Source organism: Anolis carolinensis, chromosome 4 (assembly GCF_035594765.1).
Source record: "Anolis carolinensis isolate JA03-04 chromosome 4, rAnoCar3.1.pri, whole genome shotgun sequence".
In the NCBI taxonomy this organism is placed as follows: Eukaryota; Metazoa; Chordata; class Lepidosauria; order Squamata; family Dactyloidae; genus Anolis; species Anolis carolinensis.
In genome coordinates, this window is record NC_085844.1 from 70,991,181 (window position 1) to 71,017,100 (window position 25,920).

General features: G+C 38.9%; 2 long non-coding RNA genes across 2 annotated transcripts in view; both read right to left on the minus strand.

The window, feature by feature from the left end:
- Positions 1-9,812: 9,812 nt before the first annotated feature.
- Positions 9,813-21,807, minus strand: LOC134298945 (uncharacterized). Its single transcript, XR_010006077.1, has 2 exons — positions 17,369-21,807; positions 9,813-10,913 (listed from the first exon to the last, which is right to left on the minus strand). It is a non-coding gene; the product is annotated as an uncharacterized LOC134298945 (long non-coding RNA).
- Positions 21,808-21,857: 50 nt separating this feature from the next.
- Positions 21,858-25,920, minus strand: part of LOC134298946 (uncharacterized) — a 125,190-nt gene continuing 121,127 nt past the window's right edge. The window contains exon 4 of the long non-coding RNA XR_010006078.1: positions 21,858-25,118. This is a non-coding gene — a long non-coding RNA (uncharacterized LOC134298946). The remainder of the gene's footprint in view (positions 25,119-25,920) is intronic.

Below are 25,920 nucleotides of genomic sequence, written 5' to 3' on the forward strand. Positions count from 1 at the left end.
AGTTTTCTCATGGAAGAAAGAACTTGGATTTTCCTTAAATGCCTGGTTCTTCTCTGCCACAGCTGAGTTGGCAACATTGCAATTCAAGAGAGAAAGATCTTTGCTCCGTATTCCTGTATATTCCTGCAGCCATGGATTTTGCTTCAAGTTCCGGTCTTGTTTTGTCTTTGAATCCAGTTGAATGTTCCAGTAACTTTGCTGTTTGGATTTCTATTACCTTGGATTACCTTGGAGATTGATCCTGCAATCTAGTCTTGTTTCCTGTGGTTTCAGTTTGTCTCATGCCTTGGAATTGAACCTTGTTTGGACTATTCTTGATGCCTTTCGTGGGACTGAGTTCGATATCTGGTTTGGATTAAGTTCTTTGAGTGACTTTCTTAGACTTGCTTTAAGATTTTCAAGTACATTGCTCTTGTGGATTTAAACCCATTTTATAGACTCTGAACTTTATTTGCTTGTGCTTACTTATAACCTTCAATAAACAGCTTGTTTGCTTATATTCTGAGGCTCCAGTGTGGTTTTGAGGTGCCTACGCAGCCTAGGGGTGCCACAGGTATCCTTGAAGTGAGTAGCTTGATCTTGAAGGAGCTGGGGGTGAAAACAGCCAACAGGGAGCTCTGGTGTGGGCTTGTCCATGAAGTCACGAAGAGTCAAAAGCGACCGAACGAACGAAAAGGATATGGCTCACCTTATCCTTTTGCCAGCTGCAAACTAGCCTGCATCTGACATTCAACCCAAACAAAATGGGACAGAAGATGTCACCTCAGTGGTGCAAAAGCACTCATACAAAGGACATGCATTAAAAGCCAAAAGAAGGTCCTGACTTCTCTCTTTTTTCCATGTTGCTGCAGCCTGGTGGAAACAACTGCTGAAAAAAACAAGTTCCAAAATAGTGGAGTTAAGTGGTGGTTTGATGACTTAGTGCTTGCCTTCTTTTCTTAAGTTAAAAAGGTGGAAATAGATAGTATCTGAACTATCCATCCACCCATTCCTCTATCTACAAAATTTTTTTTAATTTAGCTCAGCATTCTCACCCAAACAGTGGCCAGATATTTTGCAAACACTAACCCATGATAAACTAGCATGAGCATGCAACATTTAAACTTTGCAAATTATATCAGTTTTACCTCTAAATGACAAAAATTTCCTCTTTTGATAGAGGGGGCTGAAAAATTAAATATGCTAGGTAATACAATTTATTTCTATAGGACAGAAAAAATGAGTCACAAAGAAAAACGTTAAGATAGACAATGAAATAATGAAAGAAGAGAAAACAATTGAAACCTGTGCAGACAAGTATGAATCAATTATTATTTTAAAAAGATGTAAAATGAAGCTTAAACATATAAGGCACTTTCACATTGTATTAAAATAATGCCAAAATTATAGAGCTGTCATTTGCAGACCTGTCGAGGGTGGCTTTCTTATCACATTGTGATTTAGCATTTCTCTAGGAAGGTTATAGCAATTTTGACATTCCAGTCATTTTGGACAGAAAAGCCATATTATGCACCTGGGGCATCACCTTTCTTTTTAAATTTGTGTCTTGTAAAAATTTTCAAGAGCCCTCAGGAAAAGCGAATTAAAAAAAAGAAACCACCTAATCCAGTCGCAACCAGCAGATATGCCAAAATGTGTGAATGCTAGTCCCAAGAGATAAAGTTAGATAACACATGAATCTGAGGCATGTATGTAGCTCTAAAGATTTCAGCAATTTGGCAATACTTGGCTTCAACTGACAAGGAAGTAGGCTATAATATACCCAGCTGTGAATTGCTTTAGGTTACCTGAAGGGAATACTCAAGATAGATTCTTATGTCATGTATAATCTATTGGATTCTATTTATGTCTTTCCCTGCATCATATATTAATAGATCTCAGAGCCTGTGTCAGCTAGATTGTCCCTTACCCCCTCACTTCCACAGGGTCACCTGACATCAACTGCCTGTAGAAAGGATCCTGGTGACTTACTGTTTTTGATATTTTTAAAAATTGTCAATTTAGAAATATAATTTGTGTTTTCTTACAAACTGCCCTGGAAGGTTTTTATGCTTGAAGGCAGATTTTAAATAATTTAGATAAATAAATAAATAATAAGCAAACTAATGTATCCTTATATTGATTCAGAATATACTTGTAGATGCCAATAATATGCCACTGAAACTATAGATGACTGCTATTTTTGACGGGTACGTTAGCAAAGGCTAAGAATACACATTGATGTACCTGGGTAGGTTGGTTCTTAGTGATTTAGTTAAAAGCACACTTATATGGGTGTGTGGTCAACCTGCTAAAAATAATAGATTTTCCATTATTATTATTATTATTATTATTATTATTATTATTATTATTATTATTATTATTATTCATGTCAGAAGCAACTTGAGAAACTGCAAGTCGCTTCTGGTGTGAGAGAATTGGCCATGTGCAAGGATGTTGCCCAGGGGACGCCTGGATGTTTTGCCATCCTGTGGTAGACTTTTCTCATGTTCCCACATGGGATGCTGGAGCTGATAGATGGGAGTTCACCCCGCTCCCCAGATTCAAACCACCGACCTTTTGGTCAGCAGTCCAGCCAGCACAAGGGTTTTACCCACTGCGCCACTGGAGGCTCCTATTGTCCATGATGCAAATTATGATGATGATGAGGAGGAGGAGGAGGAGGAAGAGGAGGAGCTATCTCACCTTTGTCTTAGATCAGGGCTCAAAGCAGTTTAGAACAATTGAAAGATATTAACAAATATCCACAAGAAACAAAAATTAGAACAAGATTAAACAATTAAAAATTGAAAAGCAGTTTAACATATACATAATTTAAACACACACATGAGCACTATGATTATGTAAGATGGACATTATATAGTCTCAGAAAATACTTGCTAGAATATAAAAGTCTTTACTTGTTTAAGTAGAGAAGACGCTAGATTAACTTCTCTGGGAAAGGAATTCCAGAGCCTAGGGACAGCCACTGAAAAGTCCCCCTACCAACATGTTCCCATAAAATGTACCTGTGAGAATGGTGGGACAGAGAGGAGATCTCAAATCCTGTAGTAGTTTATAGTGGAGAATATAGACTTTAAAATAACGTTAACCTGAGTCATATTTTCATGAGCGTTTTCAAGGCTTTGAAGTGTGGTTAGCAGCGGTTCTGAAACTTGTGCTCTGCAGAGCCCTTAGGGTTCCATGAAACAAACTGAGGGTCTCCGGGTTTCCCTCCTCCTTCTTCCTCCTCCCTGCCTGCTCTAGTCCAGCCTGACCATATGAGCCTCGACACTATCTGCTTGCTTACTAGCCTTTGGATAAAGGATTGTCCCGTCGCAACCACCATCCAGGCCTAGCACTGCCTTCCTTCCTTTTTTCTTTTTTATTATTTCCCTCACAGCAGCATACCTCCTCCCCTCTCCCTTTGGGATTTGGGGTTGCTATTTATTATTATTATTATTATTATTATTATTACAAAGTCTGGATGGCCATCTATTTGGGATGCTTTGATTGTGTTGGATGGCCCCTGGGGGCTTCCACAGGAATATTGGTTAAAATTGTTCTTAATTTTAAATATTATATTATTCATTTTGTGCAGGGCCATGTCAGTTAGATCACTAAGCTGCAGAACTTGCTGACCAGAAGGGCAGCGGTTCGAATCCGTGGGCCGGGGTGAGCTCCCATGGTTAGCCCCAGCTTCTGCCAACCTAGTAGTTCAAAACATGCAAATGTAAATAGATCAATAGGTACCGCTCTGGTGGGAAGGTAATGGCACTCCATGTGGTCATGTCAACCACATGACCTAGGAGGTATCTACAGAGAGCCCCAGCTCTTTGGCTGAGAAATGGAGATGAGCACCACCCCCCAGAGTCAGAATCGACTAGACTTAATGTCAAGGGAAAATGTTTACCTTTCCTAATTTTTTGCACTGTGTGAATTAGTTCACACAAACACTATCCATGAGAAAGTTTTGTTGCAAAAATGGCTCCATGAATAAAAACAAGTTTGAGAACCCCTGGTCTAAGGGGTTGTGCAGCTAGCCCCAGTTAGCAATCTGGCCCCCAAAATCAGTCAGTGTGTTTTCAAGGCTAAGGGGGGATTCAAACCTTAGTCTCCAGAGTTGCAGTGCAACGCACAAACCACTATCGTATGACATGTTGTTTCCCACACTATTCTGATTAACTAACAGGTTGCCAAATGCAAACCATAGAGCTAAATTCTTGTGTATGGTAGACAGAAACAAATTTAATAAATAGTAAAGAACATAGCATTTTGATAGAATCCATACATTCTTGGTAGCCTTGCCTCATCCAGTGAAAAGATATATTAAATTTGCTGGATTCCAGGATAGATCCCTTTAATCTGAGTGTATGTTGATGTGTGTGAATAAAACCATTCCTGCATTTTACCAACTCAGAAAGCATGTTTGAATGGATGTTTTTGAATTATCCTCTTTGAATCCCTCTAAATGTAAAACAAGTTGACAAAAACAACCTGAGGCCTGGACATCGAAAGCTTACTTTTAGCCCTATCGTTGATGAGTTTATTTTGAAATGTTTGACATCCTTACATAAGCAAGATACATTTCCCATGTTTCCAGTGATAATGTGGTTCACACAATGAAAGACTCTACCATGTGCCATGTGTTAGAAATATGTGGTCAGAGACAGTATGATGTTGTGGTTTGAGCATTCGACTATGATTCTAGAACAGGGGTCCTCAAACTTTTTTAGTCACTGAGCCCTTCTAGAAGCAAAAGTTTCTCATGGAGCCCCAAGAAATGTTTATTTATTATATTATATTATATTACATATTATATAATATATATACATCAGGCATGGGCAAACTTTTTAACACATTGCATTTTAAAATTTGACAGATGGGCCGGGCCAGAGGCAGATGGATGGAGAATGTTTGTGTGAACTAATTGAAAAAGACATGAAATTCCTATGCCCACTGCACATATCTCATTTGTAGTGCAAAAAGGGAAAGGAAGAACAATATAAAATTTAAAATGAAGAACAATTTTAACCAACATAAACTTAGCAGTATTTCAGTGGAAGACTCCAGGGGCCATCCAGTCCAACCCCCTTATCCCATGCAGGAAAAGAACAGTCAAAGCACCCCCTGAGCGGTGGGAGGGAAATTGGGTTCTGGAAGCAAGGAAGGCAAGGGGAAAAGGGTCTGCATGGAAATGGGGCATGACAGAAGGGGCAACAAGGGGACATGGGAGAAAGAGTCTGTGCCCCAGGAAGACAATTATGCGGCTTCTGGCAAAAGCGGGAAGGAGACCACGGAGGCCAAGCCCAAGAGAGGTCTTGCTTTCCGCCTCAGCAGGGCCTCCCTCCCTTCATGCAATCCTTCCTTTTCAGGCCCGCATTCATTCCCTTGCTCACTTGCTCCCTGGCAGCAGGAAAGCCACTGCCGTGTGTACCTGGAGAGGGAGGAACAGGAAAGACAAGTGAAAGCCACTACCATACGCACTTGGAGGGGTAGGAGGAGCAAGGAGGAGGGATGAGGGAAAGCCCCTGCCATATGCACTTGGAAGTGGAGGAGGAGGAGGGAAACACATAGCCCTTCAGTATGCTTCCTGAAGCCCCCAGGGCTCTGCGTAGCACACTTTAAGAATCGCTGCTCTAGAGACCAAAGCTTGAGTCCTCATTCAGCCACAGAAACCCACTAGGTAATCCTAGGCAAATCACACATTTTAGCTTGAGAGGCGTTAGGATTGCTGGAAGTTAGACATGATTTGAAGGAGCACAATAACAATGTGAAGTTAATCTAACTCTCATCTTATTTCGATATCTAATCAATCTGTCCTTTTAGTACAGAGAGAGCAGAATTGTGCACTCACCATAATATCTGTGCATCTACTTCTACCTACCTAATCTTTGACCAAAAGGTCCCAGGTTCAAACCCCGGGAGCAGCGTGAGCGGCTGCTGTTAGCTCCAGCTTCTGCCAACCTAGCAGTTCGAAAACATGCCAATGTGAGTAGATCAATAGGTACCGCTCCAGCGGGAAGGTAACAGCGTTCCATGCAGTCATGCCACCACATGACCTTGGAGGTGTCTACGGACCACGCCGGCTCTTCGGCTTAGAAATGGAGATGAGCACCAACCCCCATAGTCAGACATGACTGGACTTAACATCAGGGGAAACCTTTACCTTTAATCTTTGACCACTTAGTGAATGGTAAGTATAAAAATCTTATTTGATTTTCTTGAATGAGGTCTATTGAAACTTAAGTGTTGGGTGGCCATAGGTAAAGTTTGAGTGTTTCCTTCACTTTTAATAGTTGTGTGCAAGGGAGTGTTTCAGCAACTGCCACTTTTCCTTTTCTTAGATGTTAAGCCTGCCACCTCACCTTCCCAAATGAATGACAGGATTGATTTATCTCCTACTCTTCCTCATGCAAGTTCACAACAGCTTCAAATCTTACATAAAATCATACTCTATGTTTTTTAAGACTAAATAAGATAAAATTATACATATCTAAAATTTAGACATATCATTATCTAGCAACAAATCTTTGTTCAAGGACTGTAAGAACAGTAGAAACAAATTAATGACTAACAATTTCCTCCAAAGTCTTATACAAGTAAGTATGCCTTGATTTAGTATCTCAAAGGCAAATGTGTGGAGGATAATTAGATCTATTAGGCTAAAGGAATTCCAAGGCAGGGATGTTACAACTGAGAAAACCCTCCTGCACATAGTTGCCCTATGAAATTCACTGTTCTGGGGCATCTCCAGCAGAACTTTCCTAACTGACCTTAAATCCCAATCGAATCAGGACTGTTTGACGACTGCTCTGAAATTATGTACTGGCATTATTAGGAGGAACGCTCTACCATCCAAAATAGACCACCAACTTAATTCTAGAATTTGGGAGCCTCCTATCAAAAAAGGCTTCAGGTTGCTAGAATTAAACTTATTACCCCTCATCCAGCCCACCATTGTCTATAAGCAGCAGTCCAACACTATATCTCCTAATTCAGGTGGAGAAGAACTAGTGCCATCTGCATATTGATGAACTCATGCTCCATATCCCTGGATAACTTCCCCTTGGGTAGGTTCACACTGATGTTGAATAGAATGGGAGATAACATGGAACAGCAACAAAGCTATTTCTGTGCTGTGTCTGAATCTGAAGCCAGATTCAAATGGGCCTAAAGTGCTTTATCCATGAATATATACAGTTTGTTGAATACTATACACTGCCTAATATATTTGCAAGTGTGCAGTAGTGGGTCAGTCTCTTCAAAAGAAGATGGATCATTGCTTCCTTAAAGGCAAATATAATAATGAGGCATTCAACAACCAGGTCATCTCTGCTATATTTTATCAAGCAAGAAGGGTCAAGAAGGCATGGAGTTAGACAAGCAGTAATCGCATGCGGGTAGAAAGATGAGGAAAAAGTAGACATTGGAGAACTGGAACAACTGCATATGTGAATAGGTTCAAATTCAAATTATGACAAGTGTATTGAAGGAGGATACATAAGTGGATAAAATAGAGGAAATAAAAAAACAAATGGACAACATATATAGAAAGGGTCAGAAGGATAAAGCCAATACAAAAATTATAAAGTAATTAAGAGAATTGTGCACATGGCTAAAGATAACAATATAGTGGAAAACGTGGTTGGGGTGTTGGATGATGGGGGGATAACATAGGAGTTTTATTTTATTTTTCTTTATTTTTTATTATTGTTAGCTTAAAATTAATAGTAAATGTTAATAACAAAAGGCTATGTAAAAGATTAAGATTTAAAGAAAAGAAATGAATAATATCTAGGAATGCTGAATACAAAATGTCCTAGATGTACTTGCACCAAATGAAAATAAGTGTAAATACTAATAATAGGATTTACAAATGTTTGTACAAAAGATTTATGAATATCTGCACCTAACTAAATAAGTATAAATTATGTGATGAAAATGTACTAAGAAGCAATGATAAAAAAGAGCTGTTAATAATAATAATAATTTTTAAAAGAATATACAGAAATAACTGGGGGGGGGGGGGGGAGAGAGAGAAGGCATGGAGTCACCCTCAGCTTTATAAATGCCCTGATCACAGCTCAAGGGTCAATAATCATACTTGATCCAACAAACTGTAGTTTGATGGAGAATTCTACAGGACCCGTTATATTATATTTGTAGAGTACCAGGTTCAAACCCTGGGAGCGGCGGGAGCGGCCGCTGTTAGCTCCAGCTCCTGCCAACCTAGCAGTTCGAAAACATGCCAATGTGAGTAGATCAATAGGAACCGCTCCAGCAGGAAAGTAACGGCGCTCCATGCAGTCATGCCGGCCACATGACCTTGGAGGTGTCTACAGACAACGCCCGCTCTTTGGCTTAGAAATGGAGATGAGCACCAACTCCCAGAGTTGGTCACGACTGGGCTTAGCATCAGGGGAAACCTTTACCTTTACCTTTTATATCACCATTATTGTGATTTTTTAAAATCTTTGAACTGTCACAAAGCTCCTTCATTCCTAGACTGGAATTCAGCAATTCAGTCATGAACCTCTTGCTCAACTGTTAAAGTGCAAATATGTAAGAATATCTGGTCACCCTCCACAAATACCAATTGTACTGAAATATTCTAAATCTGTAATTGCTCCATAAAAGTAAGACGGATAGAAGCACAAAACTGTCTACCTTTAAAATAACCCTATTATTTATCTTAGCAGTTTAAGTAACTTGCAGATCTCAATAATGTTGCAGTCGTGTCTGAAAAGAGAAGCAGTCATATTGCAATCATAAGCTATAGCAGAGTTTCCCCCACTTTCTGTGTCATAAAGATATCAATTCCTTATTCCGTATGGAATGACGGTGAACCGAATGATCCAATTCCATAAAGGACCCAAGGGCACAACCTTTTCCCAAAGAAGCTTGCCTCACTTTTGTATAGCACTAGGTGAACTCTTGGATTATCTAAGGCACTGTTGTTCGAGAAAGTGCTGGTTTACAGATAAAGGTGGTGCTGTCAGAAGTTCTGAATAGCTCAGAGCTAATTGCTGACCCTAACAGGCCCAATTAGCGGTTACAAGCACTGCAAGGTGCCCATGGGATCAATCCTTTCTTATACACACAGATTGAATTCTCATTGCACTGGTACCTTGGTTACAGGCTCTGAGGTTATCTTTCAACAAATCAAAAGGGTTTATTAGGAAGAATGACTGCTGCACCAGCTCCAGACATGAACAAACCCATACATGCCAATCACAAAAAAAGGAGATGGGAAAAAAATCAATTGCAACATACAATTGCTATCCTCTGGTGTGTGATTCTAGGACCTCTCAGGGATACCAAAATCCATGGATGTTCAAGTTCTGTTACATACAATAGCATAGTAAAATGGCATTCTTATATAAAATGGAGAAATCAATGTTTCCTTTTGAGATTTTTAAAATATTTTCAATCTGTAGATGGTTAAATTCATGGATACAGAAGGTACACTTTTTTGCCCCCCATCTCTATCCCTGAAAATATTCAAAGGGGGTTATAATGGTAACGTTATCTTCTGATCCTTCAATTCTGATTCACTCATCATAACCATTTTGATTCTGATAAGTAATGGCCTAATGGTCACTGTTACTGCTGCTGCTTGTGGCAAGAGAGCAGGTGAGTCACTTGGCTTGTCAAAGTGGGAACTAGATTTTGTTATGATGTGCGTTAGCGGTTAGTTGCTGTGTCTTTCATTCAACATCAGTTCACTCAACATCAAATGCCATCTGGACAAATTACACCATTCCTGACACCTTCCTGAAGAATAAGATGTTGTTGAGATGGAATAATAATAATAATAATAATAATAATAATAATAATAATAATAAAACTTTATTTATACCCCGCCACCATCTCCCCAATGGGGACTCGGGGCGGCTTACATGGGGCCACGCCCAAAGCAATACAATGTAAACAGCATATAAAGAACAGCACAACACAATACAATAAACAATACAGTAAATAATATCCATTACAAAATAAAACAAGGAGACAATAAAAACAAGGGCAGACCACATGAACATTAAGTTAAAACTCGGGGTGGGCTAGGGTTTTGTCTTGAAAGTTAATAGGGTGGGTGAGGTGGAGGGATGGTTTAACACAATTGCTTAAATTCCACAGTCTTGGGCCATTTGATGAAAAAGTCCTCTGAGTGACGATTGCCAGTCGGGTTCTGGCAGGCTGGAGTAGCTGCCCTCATTGGAACAAAATGTGCGGGGAGGATTTTACGGGAGAAAGCAATCCTGTAGGTAACCTGGACCCAAAACATGTAGGGCTTTAAAATTCAAAACCAACACTTTGTACAGTGATGCAAATAAATATACCCAATATGTTCACAAAGTAGTGGAATAAAATTAGCTACACAGTATTTAGGGTTGACGTCTTCTCTGTCTCACACAGGTTACTACTACAGCTAGACCAGCTCAGGTGGCAATGCACACTACCACAATTATATCTTTGGTTTGTTGCTATTTTTTGCTGTTAAGTCAACATCTTGACTTGACAAGTCAAAATATTGATCCTGTGTATGTTAGACCTCCAAATCACCTTGATATCAGTCACCTGTTCAGGACTTGCTAACCAAGGCTGGGATTGAGTCCATCCCCATGTAATGTAGACTTTGTCTTTTTCTACTTCCTTCTATCTTATTAAGCATTATTGTGTTTCTTATGAGTCAATACTGTAAAATGATGTCAGGCTTGAGTTGCTCTTAGACCCGTTCATTTGTCTTTATGTCAGTCCAGAGTATCTTTAGAACTGTTCTCCGGAACCACATTTCAAATGTGTTGATTTTATTCCTATCAGCTTTCTTCACTGTCCAGCTTTCACTACCATGCTTGTCTTTGATGCAGAACTATTCAGAAGTGTATACAGTCAACCTTCCAGATTCACTGAGGTTAGGACCACAGGACCCCCTGTAAATGAAAAAATATGATTAGAAAAATAGACTTATCTGAGAGAATAATTCTTTAGAAATTTCTAGGTCTTCCAGCAGAAGTCTATGGTCAGGTTACACTGGAAGATGAACAGAGAATTACATTGGGAGCCCTAGAAATTGCATTGCGGAGGTGTTCTCTCTAGAAATCTTTAGGTCCTCCAGCATAAATAGAAGAAATTGATGATAGAGAACCTAGAGATTCCCAGAGAAGCATTTTAATTAAATCTGTGACTAATCAAATTTTCAAAAGTCAAAATATAGAGGGATGACTGTGCATAATATTTTAACATCAGTAATGTGCTACGTTAAAATAAATAAAAATGGAAAATATGCTGTGTAATAAAAAGTTTAAAACTAGGTGAAATGAAATTAATTTCAAAATACAAACTTAGCAATTATGTATTATTATTATTTTGTTGTTCAGGTAGCTCCTCATAGCTTTGTTCTCCTAGCACTGTGAACAAGCCAGACTAAGATACTGGCCAAATGTTAAAGATGATTTCAGGGGAAATGCTGAACCATATATAAAATGCATGGACAAGCAGAATAGGTTTACACAGTGTTAGTATAGATAAATGGCATGTACAACATATCTAGCAGCCATTTAATTAGATTAATTAGATCAGTATAATTAGCAGTGCCATACTACGCTATCTGGACTTAGCTTAGAAAAGCACATTGCTTAAAATAGTTTACAGCACTATAAGACCATAACTGTGCATGCCATATCCATGCTATTGCGCATCAATATAACCACTAACACACCATTAATAATGGAAGTTTATAGGAGACTCAAGGGACACATAAAACACTACCCTTGCAAGGGAAAATTTTGATAACATAGCCTGCAAAATCATTTCACTTGTCAAAAAGGGCTTACTTGAAATTTATACCAAACTGAAGGCTGGATATGATTATATAGCAAATTAATTTAACAAACAGTTGCAGCAACAGACATAACGAGCAAAACAGAGAGGCCTAACGTGGTCTCTCAATGAACGAGTGTTCCATTAAAGATCTGCCCAGCCTTCATTCCCAGAGTAAATCACACTGGAGGCCTCCCTATGTTTCCTGCACTTGAACATGGATTTGAGTCATGATCCTAGAAGCATTTCTGATCATAGTTCCATTTGATGAAAACAGAAATTAGACACTGCATCTGGAATCTCAGGGTACACCCACAGGGTAGAATTAATATAGTTTGATATCACGTTAACAGCCCTGGCTCAATGCTATAGAAACCTGGAAGGTGTAGTTTTACAAGATCTATTGCCTAAAACTAGTTCAAAAAGCAGCTCCAGGCTTTTGTCCAAGCCTGACCTTAGTAGACCACATTTTATTACTCTTGACATAGCTGCATTTTTACTATTGAGGGTGTTGGTTTTGACCAAGAAAGTAGTAAATAATTTGGGGCTGTGCTCACTTATTTATTTTACTTTATTTTATTTATGCTCTTAAAAGAGATATCCTTGAAGCTGGGGGTGGCGAAGGCCAACAGGAAGCTCTGCCGTGGAGTGGTCCATGAGGTTACAAAGAGTCAAAAGTGACTGAATAAATAAACAACAACAACTTAAAAGAGAATGTTGAAAACAATTCAATGTAAACAAGACATACAAACACCATAATAGAATTAAACATAGGAGTATTAAAAATAAATAGTTATCACCAGTAAAACCATTAAAGACCTGTTAAAATACACAAAACACTACACAGCACCCTCTGGTTTGGTCTTAAAAACTTTCTTCTCTAAAAGTGTGTCTGAATAGCAAGGTTTAGCAGGGAGATGGCCATTCTGGCTTCCCTGGGCAGGGAGTTCCAAATTCATGGGGCAGCCACTGAGAAGGCCCGCTCTCTTGTTTTCACCAACTGAGCTTGTGATGGTGGTGGAACCTAGAGAAGGGTCTTTCCTGAGGATCTCATGGCCCAGGCAGGTTCATACTGGGAGAAGCGATCTGCCAAATAGCCTGGACCTGAGCCATATAGGGCTCTATAGGTTATGACCAGCGTTTTTTAATTGTGCTCTAAAACACACCACACAGCCAGTGGAGGGATTGTTCACTCCCTGTAGACAGCCCCAGTTTACAATCTGGCCACAACACTTTGGACCAGCTGAAATATTCAAATACTCTTCAAAGGCAGCTCTGCGTAGAGCATATTACAGTCATCCAAACAGGATGTAACTAAGACATGTACCACCATCTTAAGAACTACTTCATCCCACATAATTCTGTCCATAATTTGCAATCATCATCAGAGACCTTGTTATGTCACATCACTCAAGACCCTTTCACACTCCATAATTATAATGTTGTGATTTAACTGTCATGGCAACATCTTATGAAAAACAGTTTCGTAATTTGCTGAAATACTTGCACTCTGGCTGAGAATACCAAACGTGTGTGTATGTGCCTTCAAGTCACCTGTCAATTTATGCCAACCCATTAATTTTAGAGAATTTTCTTAGAGAAGGAATAGTTGGAGATGGGTTATCAGTTTCTGCCTTTGAACATAGCCTAGAGCATCTGGTATTCATTGGTGGGCTCCTATTCAAGTATTAACAAGGCTGACCTTACTTTGCTTCAAGATCAGATACCTTTACAGTATATAGGTTTCTTTGTGAATAGTAAATAAAAAGGTAAAGGTTTCCCCTGACTTTAAGTCCAGTCATGTCTGACTCTGGGGGTTGGTGCTCATCTCAATTTCTAAGCCAAAGAGCTGGCGTGAAGAGCCGGCGTTGTCTGTAGACACTTCCAAGGTCATGTGGCCGGCATGACTGCATGGAGCGCCGTTACCTTCCTACCGGAGCGGTACCTATTGATGGACTCATCAATACATTGGCATGTTTTCGAACTGCTAGGTTGGCAGGAGCTGGAGCTAACAGCGGCCGCTCCCGCCGCTCCCGGGATTTGAACCTGGGACCTTTCGGTCTCCAGCTCAGTGCTTTAATGCACTTCGCCACCGGGGCTCCTCCCTAAATTGAAAATCTCAGGATTCTATAGGACGTTGCCATGACAGTTAAAGCAGAATCATAGCATAACTGTTCACTGTAAAAAGGACCCCTGAATAGGCTAAGTTACGACAAGACTTTTTTGTAGCAGCAACCAGACTATGAAACCCCATATTGAGGGAAAAGAAACTGGTTCTGTATTTATTAGATTCTAGATAAGCAGCCAACACTTACACTTCAGTTTTATTGCAGTTTTACACCTTAACTATTCTCCCATATTAATATCGCCTTAAAATTTCAGATAAGAGAATAAGCAACATTTTAATTAGGGCAAAAATATAAATATTATTTGGACAAGCTTTAAAAACCTTGAGATCATCAACCTGACTTTGATCATACAGATGTAAAATTAAATTAATGAATGCTCATGATGTTTTGTGAATTGTTGAGATTTAGGGAGAGTTGTATGCCATTGCCAATAGGAATACATATTTGAAAAATCTGAGTGAAGTTTCTGAGCAGTGATTCTTTACCTGCACTGCCTTCTTAAGTAACTAATTATAAATCTATACACATAATAAAAGTGAAAATCTGTATGTGTGTATGTGGCAGAGGTGTCCACTTACACAGACAGCCTCCAGTCTCCACAAATGGTTATAACCTACAGTACTGAGGAGCCACCAATGACCCTCCCTCCAAGGAACATTGCAGGTTACAGCGAACACCATGAACATGTAGCCCAACCCCAAGGAATACTTTCATTCGAGGACAATTTTATCCTAGATTTTACATGTTTCCTCCACACAGGCAGGCATCCCAGGGTTCCTTACTGCCTCAATTGGTGTGGAATTTGCATGGCCCTACCCACTGCCTCTCCCTTAATCCTTTCCTACCATTTTCAACTCTATCTGCATAACAGCAGAACTGAGCAGCAACTAAACATACTGGAGGAGTTTGGAGGATTGACTCCACATGATGGAAGTTGTAGTTCACCCTGCATCAAGTCAGGACACTGTGATCCCCACTGGCAATGGACCTGGACCACATTTGGCACACAAAACCCACATGACCAACAAAACATACTGGAGAGATTTGGGGGGAATTTACCTTGATTTATAGCCATTGTAGGTACTGGGATTTATAGTTCACCTGCAATCAAAGAGCACTCTGGACCCTATCAACAATGGATCTGGAACTAACTTGGCACACAGAACCCCCATGGCCAGCAAAAAATACTGGAGGTCTTTGGACAGATTTATAGGAATTGCAATTCACCTACATCCAGAGCGCACTGTGAACCCAAATAATGATGGATCTGGACCAAACATAGCATGCATACCTGATATGCCCAAATTTGAATACTGGTGGGTTTTGAGGGGAATTGGCCTAGTCATTTTGGAGTTCTTGGTACTGGGATGTATAGTTCACCTGCAATCAAAGAGCACTCCGAACCCCACCGATGATGGACCTAGACCTACCTTGGCAGACACAACTCCCATGACCAACTGAATGTACTGGAGAGATTTGAGGTGACTGACCCACCATGATGGGAGTTACATCCTGCAGCTGGAGAGCATACTAAACCAGTGATGATGCATCTTGAGAGCAAACTTGTCCAACATGACAAACTTTAAGTATTGATAGTGTTTCAGGCAGCTAATTTGGCATGATATGAGGTGTGCATTTTGCATTTTGTAAAATAAAAAATGACTTATTCTAATAACCCAGGCAACGCCGGTTACCCAAGCTAGTATTCAAATAAAAAAGAGCAGAGTAAAGCACAAGGAGTGACTTCTGCACAGATTTCTTGCTACACGAAGTAACCTTTTTCTAGTCTATTGTCTCTGTTGTGGGTGTTTGACATCTTTTCCGTTCTTTAAAAACAGCTGTAAATGTTTAGTGAATTGCTTCATTTTTCAAGGAAATTTCAGTAGATCATCCAGATTTTCCTCTTTCTTGCCTTGTTTATCCTTATGACAGGATTTCTACAGCCAGACATCATCTGAGGGCTGAGGAACTAGCCCAAATGTTGTGGATTACTTATATGTCCACATGGAGTTTGTTTGTTTGTTACTTACAATGTAAAGATACTTCAACTGACAAAGAAACTCCAGTGAATATGTTCACATTCACTGGGAAGACACAATTAGATATGTCTACTCAAAATCTAAACACAAATTTCATTTATGAATGGGAACCTTTCCCATTCCATAGCCAAGAGCTATAGGAAGACCACTATGTCTCTTGATTTGTCATCTTGAGGATCAAGGCAAACATTTTGCATGAAGTAGTTCACTTGAAGGAATTTATGTGTGTCTGAACTAGAAAAATGGTTTTAGATTCAGACTTAGTCACATTTGGAGTCGAACCACTGACATTTAAGGTAACCATGGCTAATCAACCAACGTTTTATTGATTTAAATGGTCCTAATTTATTTATTTATGAGTAATTTTGGATCAAACTTATGGATCATCATCTAAGTAGTCAGAAAGGCTGCTTATGATTGTTGTTGACCCCCGCTCCAAAAAAAGCAGAACCCCAATCCGGGCTCAAATAGATGACTTAAGGAAGTCTCCTGGATGCCACTCTGAAATTTCCCCAAACTCAAGCAGGGCCATTTTCCTCATTCACCCATTCACTACATATCCCCTTGACTTGCACCTTCACAATAAACAGGGAATGGCCATTGGCCGGTTCCTGTATCTCCCAAAGACCAGTGCTTGGCAGAAACCATCAGCTCATCAACTCACCTTCACTTCTAACTAATGAAAGCTTCAGCAACTTTTTTCCTAATCTCTGAACTATCAGGACACCTGGCCACCCATTGTCTCAAATCTGGGAACACCGTGGAAACAATGTCCCCAGGGATAAACCCATCAACCATTCTTTGTCCCCATGACTTAGTTTGCATTCTTTCCCAACCTCTCTGCCCTCCAAAGTGGGTGTACATGCTAGGCAGCAGAAAGCTTCAAGTTTAACCAATGACAATTTATTCCACACTCTGCACCAATCACAAACTGTTAATTAATGTACTTTGGAACCAATGAGATTGCACCAATCACAGCAGTTGTCCACTCTTTGTAAATACTGTAAAATGTCTATAAAATACCCATGCTTGTAACTGGAAGGCATGTCAGATTTGAGATTACGCAATATCCCCTGGCATCCACTTTGACCATTTGCAAATAAATGATTTCTATTCCTGCCTTCATCCTGCATGTCTTCATTGGATCAATCAGAGCACTAGCACACTTGGAAAACCCAAGATTTTGGACAACATGCTGCAGGCATTTAGATGAATAACCTGTACACACAATAAGCTTCCAAATGAACTGGTCAACTTTTTTTTTACTTCATTAGTGTACTTACTTGAAATAAGAAAAACTCACATTTATTGTCACATGGTAATGATGCCCAGCACTAGTTATCTATAACAGGAAGTTCAGGGATTAATTGGGGAGATAAAAGGAACAAGCATCATTACCTTCATGTGATTACTTTTTTCAAAAGTGGTTTTGTGAATCTGTATCCGTTCTCATCTTTGCCAGTCGGTGCACTGCAGTGAAGTGACAATGTGAGGCATAAGCTCTTATCTGAATATTTTATCACAGCCAGCATTGTTTCACATTTCATTCAAATAATCAAAGTAGCTTCAATTTTAAGGATAGTTATTCACATGCCTTTCGGGGGTTGCCAGTATAAGATCTAATGGGAATGCAATGCAGCCCAGCAGTTATTTGCTGAAGCACTTCCGCAAATCTCCATTCAGTGCATTAATGAAAGAAGGGGAGCAAAATCTATTCATTCACCACATACTAAATGGCCAACTTGGCAAACAGCAGAGCAGTCATTGTCACATGACCATCTGCATTGTGTGTCCATTGGGTCCTCTCAGATTGACGGGATTTATCTTTATGAGAATTCCTTATATTTGCTTTCCTGGAAGAAATAACAGTCACAGATTTAGTTGACAGCAATTCTATAAGGTAAAACAGGTATGCCAAGACAGCTGTTACATCAGCACTTCTAAAAATCCAACTAAATAAACAATAATTTAAGATATAATGTATGGGCCACATTAAAACTGGGATTCAGAGAAAGAATAAACATTTCATGGAAAACACCTTTTTCAAGTTCAAAAAATCTGAAATGTAAAGAACCCACAATACAAATCCCCATAGCTGGACATTGTTAGGCATGTTTTTCTACTAATGCTACACTTAAATCATAGAAAGACACTCAGAAGGAGGAGGCATGAAAACTGAAGGAAGGAATGTCTATTTAAGATAAGCAAATGACACCATACCACTAGCAGAAAACAGAAAGGTCAAAGAGAAAAATACAAAGCAGGTTTACAGTTGAACATCAAGGAAAAAATAATGAACACAAATTATTTACAGAGTGGACAATGAAGACATCAAAATAATCAAAGACTTTCTATACCCTGGCTCAGTCTTAATTCAAATGGAGAAAAAAATCAGAAGATTTGGAAGGTCAGCTATCAAAGAACAGATGATTCTCAAGTGTAAAAAAAAATATATAATCAAATTCAAAAGTCATGATCATGAATATCATTGTATTTCCAATCTCTATGCATGGTTGTGAAAGCTAAATGGTGAAGAAAGATGGTAGAAATGGAACTGACCCAAATGTGATGCTGTAAAAGACTTTTACAGATATCAATGACTGCCAAAAAGACAAAAAATTGAACAAATCAATCTCAAACACTCATTAGACCATATGTGTCAAACACGAGGCTCATGGGCCAAATCGACCCACCACATTCTATGTGGTCTGCAATTCTCTGAATGCCAGGGCAACATAGTTATTTTGTACAGTCTTACAATTACAAACGGCACTTTGAAGGCAACCATGATGACCCTCAGTGAAAATTATTTTGACACCACTGGCCTAGAAGCTAGAATGTCCAAACTGAGGCTGTTGTACCTTGACCATGTCACAAGACAACATAACTCATTAGAAAGATCAATAATGCATGGCAAAGTGGAGGCAATAGAAAAACGGGAAAATATGTTATAGATGGATAAGACTCAATCCAGGATGCCACAAGTCTGAGTTTGCAGGATTGAGCAAGGTTGTTGATGACAGTTGGTGCCATCATTTATAGGGTCACCATAATTTGAAACCATCTTGATGGCAATTAACAACAGCATGCAACATCATTTCCTTCATTACAGATGGAGCATGTGAATGAAACTTTGGCAAAGCTTACCTTCAGTTTAGTATAATATGAATCTCTGATTGATAATATTCTCTAAAATATTGGGAATGGTTATTTTTAACTTAGGTTAATGAAAATTATCAATCATCACTTTACTATAGTACCTTATAATAATAATGATAAAGTGAATGGGAAAAGATTAAGTAGCTACCAGAGCCAAAGTAACATAAAAGGAAACAACACAAGCTAAAGTTGTATTGAACATCTGTTTATGAATAGCTCTGTTTTTGCACTGATTGCATGTTTGAAGTCCACTTTCCATAAATTATCTAATAATTGCATGTATAATATTTGTTTTGCATGTTAAGAGGGGAAAATAAAAATAAACAAGCTATTTTGTCTAGAGCTAAAGCTAGTAGTCATGGTAATACATAAAGCATTCAATTGGGTTTGAAAAACAAAGATTATAGACAAGGACATTATGTCTTAAACAGCACAACTGGGCCAATTCACCTGAACAGAAATATAAAAAGTTTTAAAACTTGTCTTGGGAAATCTTAAAGATGCTCTAAGGATCTCTATCATTTTGAAGGCAATCCTGCTGGTTACTCTCTCCCTGTAATTATTTTAAAAATGAGAGGAGTTGGGGAGGGGAGTGAGAAACAACTATGTTTACTCCATGTCTATGAAGAAAACTGTGAATACAGGCTGTAATAAACATAGTGACTTCATAGTGAAACCTAATTAGTCAATTAGCATGACCAATTTGAAAACCGTGCATTTCTGTTTTTATGAAAGAATAATAACAAATATCCACTCTATTTGTTACTCTATATCATCATTTACATTTTTTAAATAATAGTCCAGCTTATATTACATCTGAAAACATCTAGCAACAATGCATCAATAATATTTTTTGCTGATTACATTTTGGCCTTTTGATCCAAAAACAGGTTGAGTATCCCTTATCTGAAATCCTTTGAACCAGAAGTGTTTTGGAATTTGTATTTCTTTGAACTTTGGAATATCTATATTTGCATATATGTACATAATGAGATATCTTGGAGACCGAAGTCTGAACACTAAACACAGAATTCACATATTATACATACAATAGACATAGCCTTGAGGTAATTTTATACAATATTTTGAACAATTTTGTACATAAAACAAAATTTGTGGTCATTGTCGGAAAGCACTATCACTATCTCAACCACCCATGTAGACAATCTCAAATTTTGGAGAATTTTTGATTTCTAGTTAAGGGATGCTCAACCTGTATGACAATGGAAACAAACTGGTGGCTTTTCTTATTTCTGCTGCCTGATATGTCATATGTAACATGAATGGTACACCCATTCATAAATCTATTCCTCCTTGTATCTACATTGTGAATACCTTTAAATTTCATGAAAATCTTCATTTAAGTTCATATTTAAATTGACTTTTGAATGCATTTTTCCAAAATGTTCTAAGCATCCTTTATCTTAAAACACATATTATAGTTTTTGTAGCCTTTTTAAAAAGCTGAGAACTGTGTCATGAAAATTAGAGAAGTATAAAATGTAAAAGCATTGTGTATTTTGATCTCCACATTTACCCAGGCAGCTTCGGTTTTTAACTTAAATTGACTTTGGACACATCTGCACTGGCAGTATAAGGCATCTTTGAACTTATCTGGGAGGAACCATTTTTGGTGCACAGGTAATTAGATGACAGACATAAAAATGGTTTGAGACCAGGGTGGTGATTACACTAACCATGGGACATGGCCTCAAACTACTCTACAGGTTTCCCCCCAATTCCAGGAGAGATATCAGTACTCCAGAGACATTGGAAGTGAGGGAAGGAGGACTGACAGGTAGGGGAAGAGGTCATCAAATACCCCTCCTAGTGGGTCACTTAGCCCCCTACTAGCGAGCCATGACACTGAGGCCTTTTTTCAGCAGCCACCTTGCCCCTCATTCTGAAGCCTACAAAGTACTTCACCAAGAACAGGTGTCTATAATGAGTTATGCATTATTTTACAGGCATTTTCAATGCACATACAGTATATACACATGGGACTGTCTTCCAACAGCAAAGCTGTGGGACTAGAGAGTTATTTGCCTTCTCCCCCGAGAAGAGATGGGCAGGAATTAGCCAGCCGCCTCAACTTCATTCCTTTTTGGATGCGGGCAACTTTCAATTTCTGTTAGGTTTGCAGGCAGGAATTAGGGAGGTGTTAGAAAATTTGGTGGGGGTTGGGGACAAGATGGACATCTGCCCGCAATCTGTGCCGGTAAATTGATAGGGGAATATACAATCTGGCATACACCAAGGGCACCACCCCCTTTGGGCTGAAGGCCATAAGCTAAAACATTTATCTGGTATCCATCTTGAAGAGATGAGGTGAAACTAAATGCCCTTGGAATGGGGAGAGTCTGGCCTCAACAACTTTGTGGGAGACTTCTCCAACACATTCCTCTTAAAGGTTGCTCAGGTTTAGGTTAACCGGGGACCAGGTATTTTTGCCCTTATCAGTCATGGGCGAGCCTCCGGTGGCTCAGTGTGTTAAAGCGCTGAGCTGCTGAACTTGCAGACCAATAGGTTCCAGGTTCAAATCCGGGGAGTGGAGTGAGCTCCCGCTGTTAGCTCCAGCTTCTGCCAACCTAGCAGTTCGAAAACATGCAAATGTGAGTAGATCAATAGGTACCGCTCAGGCGGGAAAGTAACGGCGTTCCATGCAGTCATGCCGGCCACATGACCTTGGAGGTGTCTACGGACAATGCTGGCTCTTTGGCTTAGAAATGGAGATGAGTACCAACCCCCAGAGTCGGACACAACTAGACTTAACATCAGGGGAAACCTTTACCTTTACTTTTTACCAGCCATGGGGTAGGCCGGGTAAGGACGCTACCTCGGCTGGGTTTTCCACCAGATTCTCTGCCAGAATAGAGTTACATTCAGTTTCAGAGTTAAATAAAAGGTAAAGGTTTCCCCTGACGTTAAGTCCAGTCATGTCTGACTCTGGGGGTTGGTGCTCATCTCCATTTCTAAGCCGAAGAGCCGGCGTTGTCTGTAGACACCTCCAAGGTCATGTCACTGGCATGACTGCATGGTGTGCCATTAAATAGTTAAATAGGTAACAATTAATAAAGTTGCCCATATTTTAACCCATTTCACTTGTGTTGTCTCATTATTTCGGGGGCTGGCAGGCAAACAGTTATCAATTGTGAATTAAAACAGTCGTACTTTTGCTGAGATCATATCCAAATGCTAGGAATGTCAGTGGCTGTTTGTTCAGTGATTGCTTGATCTGGTAAATTGGTCTGACTAAGCCCTTAAAATGAATAGTAAGCTACCTGATGTCCCATGTCATAAGGAATGGCATTCCCATCACTTTTGCCTTAAGTAGAGGATTTACTACAAATGTTCCCTTATTCAAACATTAGCTGTATAAAAACTGTAAACATGTAAGTAGGGAAGAATGCTATCTCAACTCTTCTTGCACTTTCTATGTGTGAAACACTGGGATCCAAATCATATGAAGAGCTTCCTTGGACAAAGGCGGTTCCTCTTCAGAAGATTACCCTATGTGCATAGAAGATAAGGACACTGAGAATGAGAAAGTAAAACTAGTACACCTTCTTTTTTCACATAATTACCATTTCCATATTGATCGTACCTGAACAGAGCTTATGCTAAGAAAACAATATTTTGGGATATCCTAAACCAGGTTTTCTCTCTATAGAAGTACATTTGGATATTAGCTAATATTTCAATAAACTACCTTATCTTACTATGTAAATTGTCTTGAGGGCTTGACAGTGACCATGCCAAGAATATTGAGAATGGATGATCAAATTGCAATAAATCAAATTAAGGCATCAAAATTCAACTTTATTTTTTATCTTATTTGTAGTGTGATAGCTGCCAGCATAATTTCATTACTATACATAATATCATGTGTTCTTTTTGAAAGCTTTTTAAAAATGAGCATAAGTTGAGTATTTTCCATGAGTTTGTTTTGCCTATTTGCATTCCTCATGTAGGGACACTCACCACTGTATCTGTTCAAAAATACCCTCATACTATCCAAAACTTTAGATATTTTCCGGTTGGAGTTTCCAGTCTTCAGTGCCCCAGGATAGAGAAGGAAAAGCATAGGCAGAGTATGACTGAGGGCAAAGAGGCTAGATTCTAAGCTGCAGTATTCTTTTGTTGAAGATCAAAACCCAGAGATAAACAATCATCATCATCAACGTAGTCATTATCTTTCATTCATTTTAACAAAAGCAAGCTCTTTTCTAGCCAAATTTTCTTTTCCTGAGAGTTTTCTTGAATGTTTTGCTACCATTGTTCTCATTGTTGACATAGGAAGGGAAGGAAACAGTAAGATGGCATATGGTCTGATTCCACAACTATTCAAAGTTGTGATCGATGTTTACTCTCTGAATAGTCAAATTTCCTATTGGGGATCAATATCAAGAGCGAAGCTGAACCTCAAATAGTTCTTAAAAATCAGCTGCTCCCCTGTGACCTCTATGAAACTGCTATTTTCCTATTTTGTTATAAGTGTTTTCAGCTATGTTTTACCAGCCCAACAATCCCTGACTTGATAATGAAGGCAAAAAAATAAAAATAAATCTACAATCTTATGGGGTCTTTCCATTCTGGGTTTTTAAAGACCCTTGCATCAGACAATTAATGTAATTTTAATTTTAAACCTGTGCCAATTCTTGACATCCATGATCCCTGAATGAACCTACTTTGCTCTCACGGACATTCTAAGGATGATGGGTCAAACTACACCCCAGAACCATCACACCTAATCACCTTTGATCAGGATACTCTAGGAATACTCTATTCCCTAGACTCCATATTCAAATTTCGAACTACACTTCACCATTCTTTGTTTGTTTGCCCCAGATCTTATAATGTACAGATGAAATACAGGAATTGATTTTTTCACAGTGTTCTCAATGGTAAAGGTGTTATAAAATTCTGTATCTACTGAACAACTCTGATGCTTTATTTTGTGAGACTGTTGCAAATTTTATCCTTGAGATTAGTAACTTTTAAGTATGTTTTCTTTTCTTTTGTGACTTCCTCTTCTTGTATACACCTGTGTTGTATGACAATTTTGTTGTTGTATGCCAATAAAGACTGTGTTTAGTCAGAAAGATGGGGAATTTATCACTTCTAATCTGCTCAAATGCCAAATATGGAAATAAAAGAACTTTGATTAACCAAAAAGAAGAAAAAACTGTTAGGTAGGAATGGAGCTACCTACCAAAACATTTTTGCATTTAAGTATTGTATCAGCTGTGGGTAAATGGATGTGGGAGGGAAGAAGAGAGAGAGAAAGAGAAAAGGAAAAGGAAGGGAAGGATCAATGAATGCAAAGATGCTACTTATCTAGTTGTGAAATCAAAAGGAATCAGCCAATTGGGCTTCACTATAAGCAGAAAGCTTACTGTTGAGCATTTAGCTGGGTCTGAGCAGGGCATCTAAGGGAGAAGAGCACTGTAAGTGGTAGATCAGTTCCATGGGAATAAGGGAGCTGAAAGAAAGGCAGTCTTGTGGACTATCTTACCCAAAGTTTAGAAAGTTCTGAATTTGAACTAAAGTTTAGAAAGTTTAGAAAGTTCTGAATTTGAACTAAAATCCGAATTTGCTACATTAAAGGGCTCAAAGGTTAATTCATTTTCACTGATGTTAGCTAGGAGGAATTTAAAAGGAAATTCATTAATCCTCATTACTGGTTGATTTTTTACTTTAGTTTACACCAGGACAGGGCATCTGTATAAGAAGAAACGACCATTTCCATCCCCTGCTCTTTTGAGAAGCCACAGGATTGACAAGGTATCACATTCTTCTTTTTGAATAAAATCATTTGAATTTTTGCATTTTTGAAGAGTTGTGGGTGATGCAAAATTGTGGATTTGGGTGGATATGTTCCCAGCCAGACCTCTGCTGTAGATCATCTAGCACTGGTTCATCCTCCTAGAACTCTGAAGTAGCTCACCTTGACGCTCATTTTCTCCATTCTGTCCTATGCTCTCCCCTCCTGTAATGCAAAAAGAGCATAAGGCAGAATTACATGCAACTCAACAGCTATACTGAACTATCTACATCACATGAAACACTTGTGGGCCAAATTTGGCCTGCCATATCCTTTATGTGGTCCACAAGGCATTCAATGCCAGGGCAACATATTTATACAATTTTACAATTACAAATGGCATTTTGAAGGCAGCCATAAGACTGATGTGGTTCTCGGTGAAAATGAGTTCGACATCCCTGACCTATATGATGTCTTCCTCCTTCCATCATACCTCTCTCACCATTAGATGAATCAAAGTATACAGACATTGGCAACCCTGATAAGTTTGTTAACATTGTAGTTTGTTAACATTGTAGAGCATTAGCAAAAACAAATAAGGTATATTAGAGTTAACACATTAAGTCTAACATATGTTTCCAAGTTCTGGTCCCATCCCACACATTTATGCACTTCAGGTGAATTTCAGATTGCAAGTGTTAAATGAACAAATAAATGTTGTGGTGAAGTTGCAATCCAACTACAACACCCAACTGTTTCCTGCTGAGTGGAAAGCAACAAAAATTGAAAGAAATAAAATGTACATGGTACATGGAAACACATAGCTGATTGGAGAACCACACTGACAGAGTTCACTATAGTCAATAAGCTTTGCTTAACCATCTATATTATTCCACATGTCAAAATTCAATTTCATAATTCTATATTACTTATTACTACCTGTGGAGAACAGAAACTGTTCCAAGTGTGTTCTTCAAATGAACAAATGTGAACTGAAATGTCTAATTTTTTTTTCAGTGGGCATGCA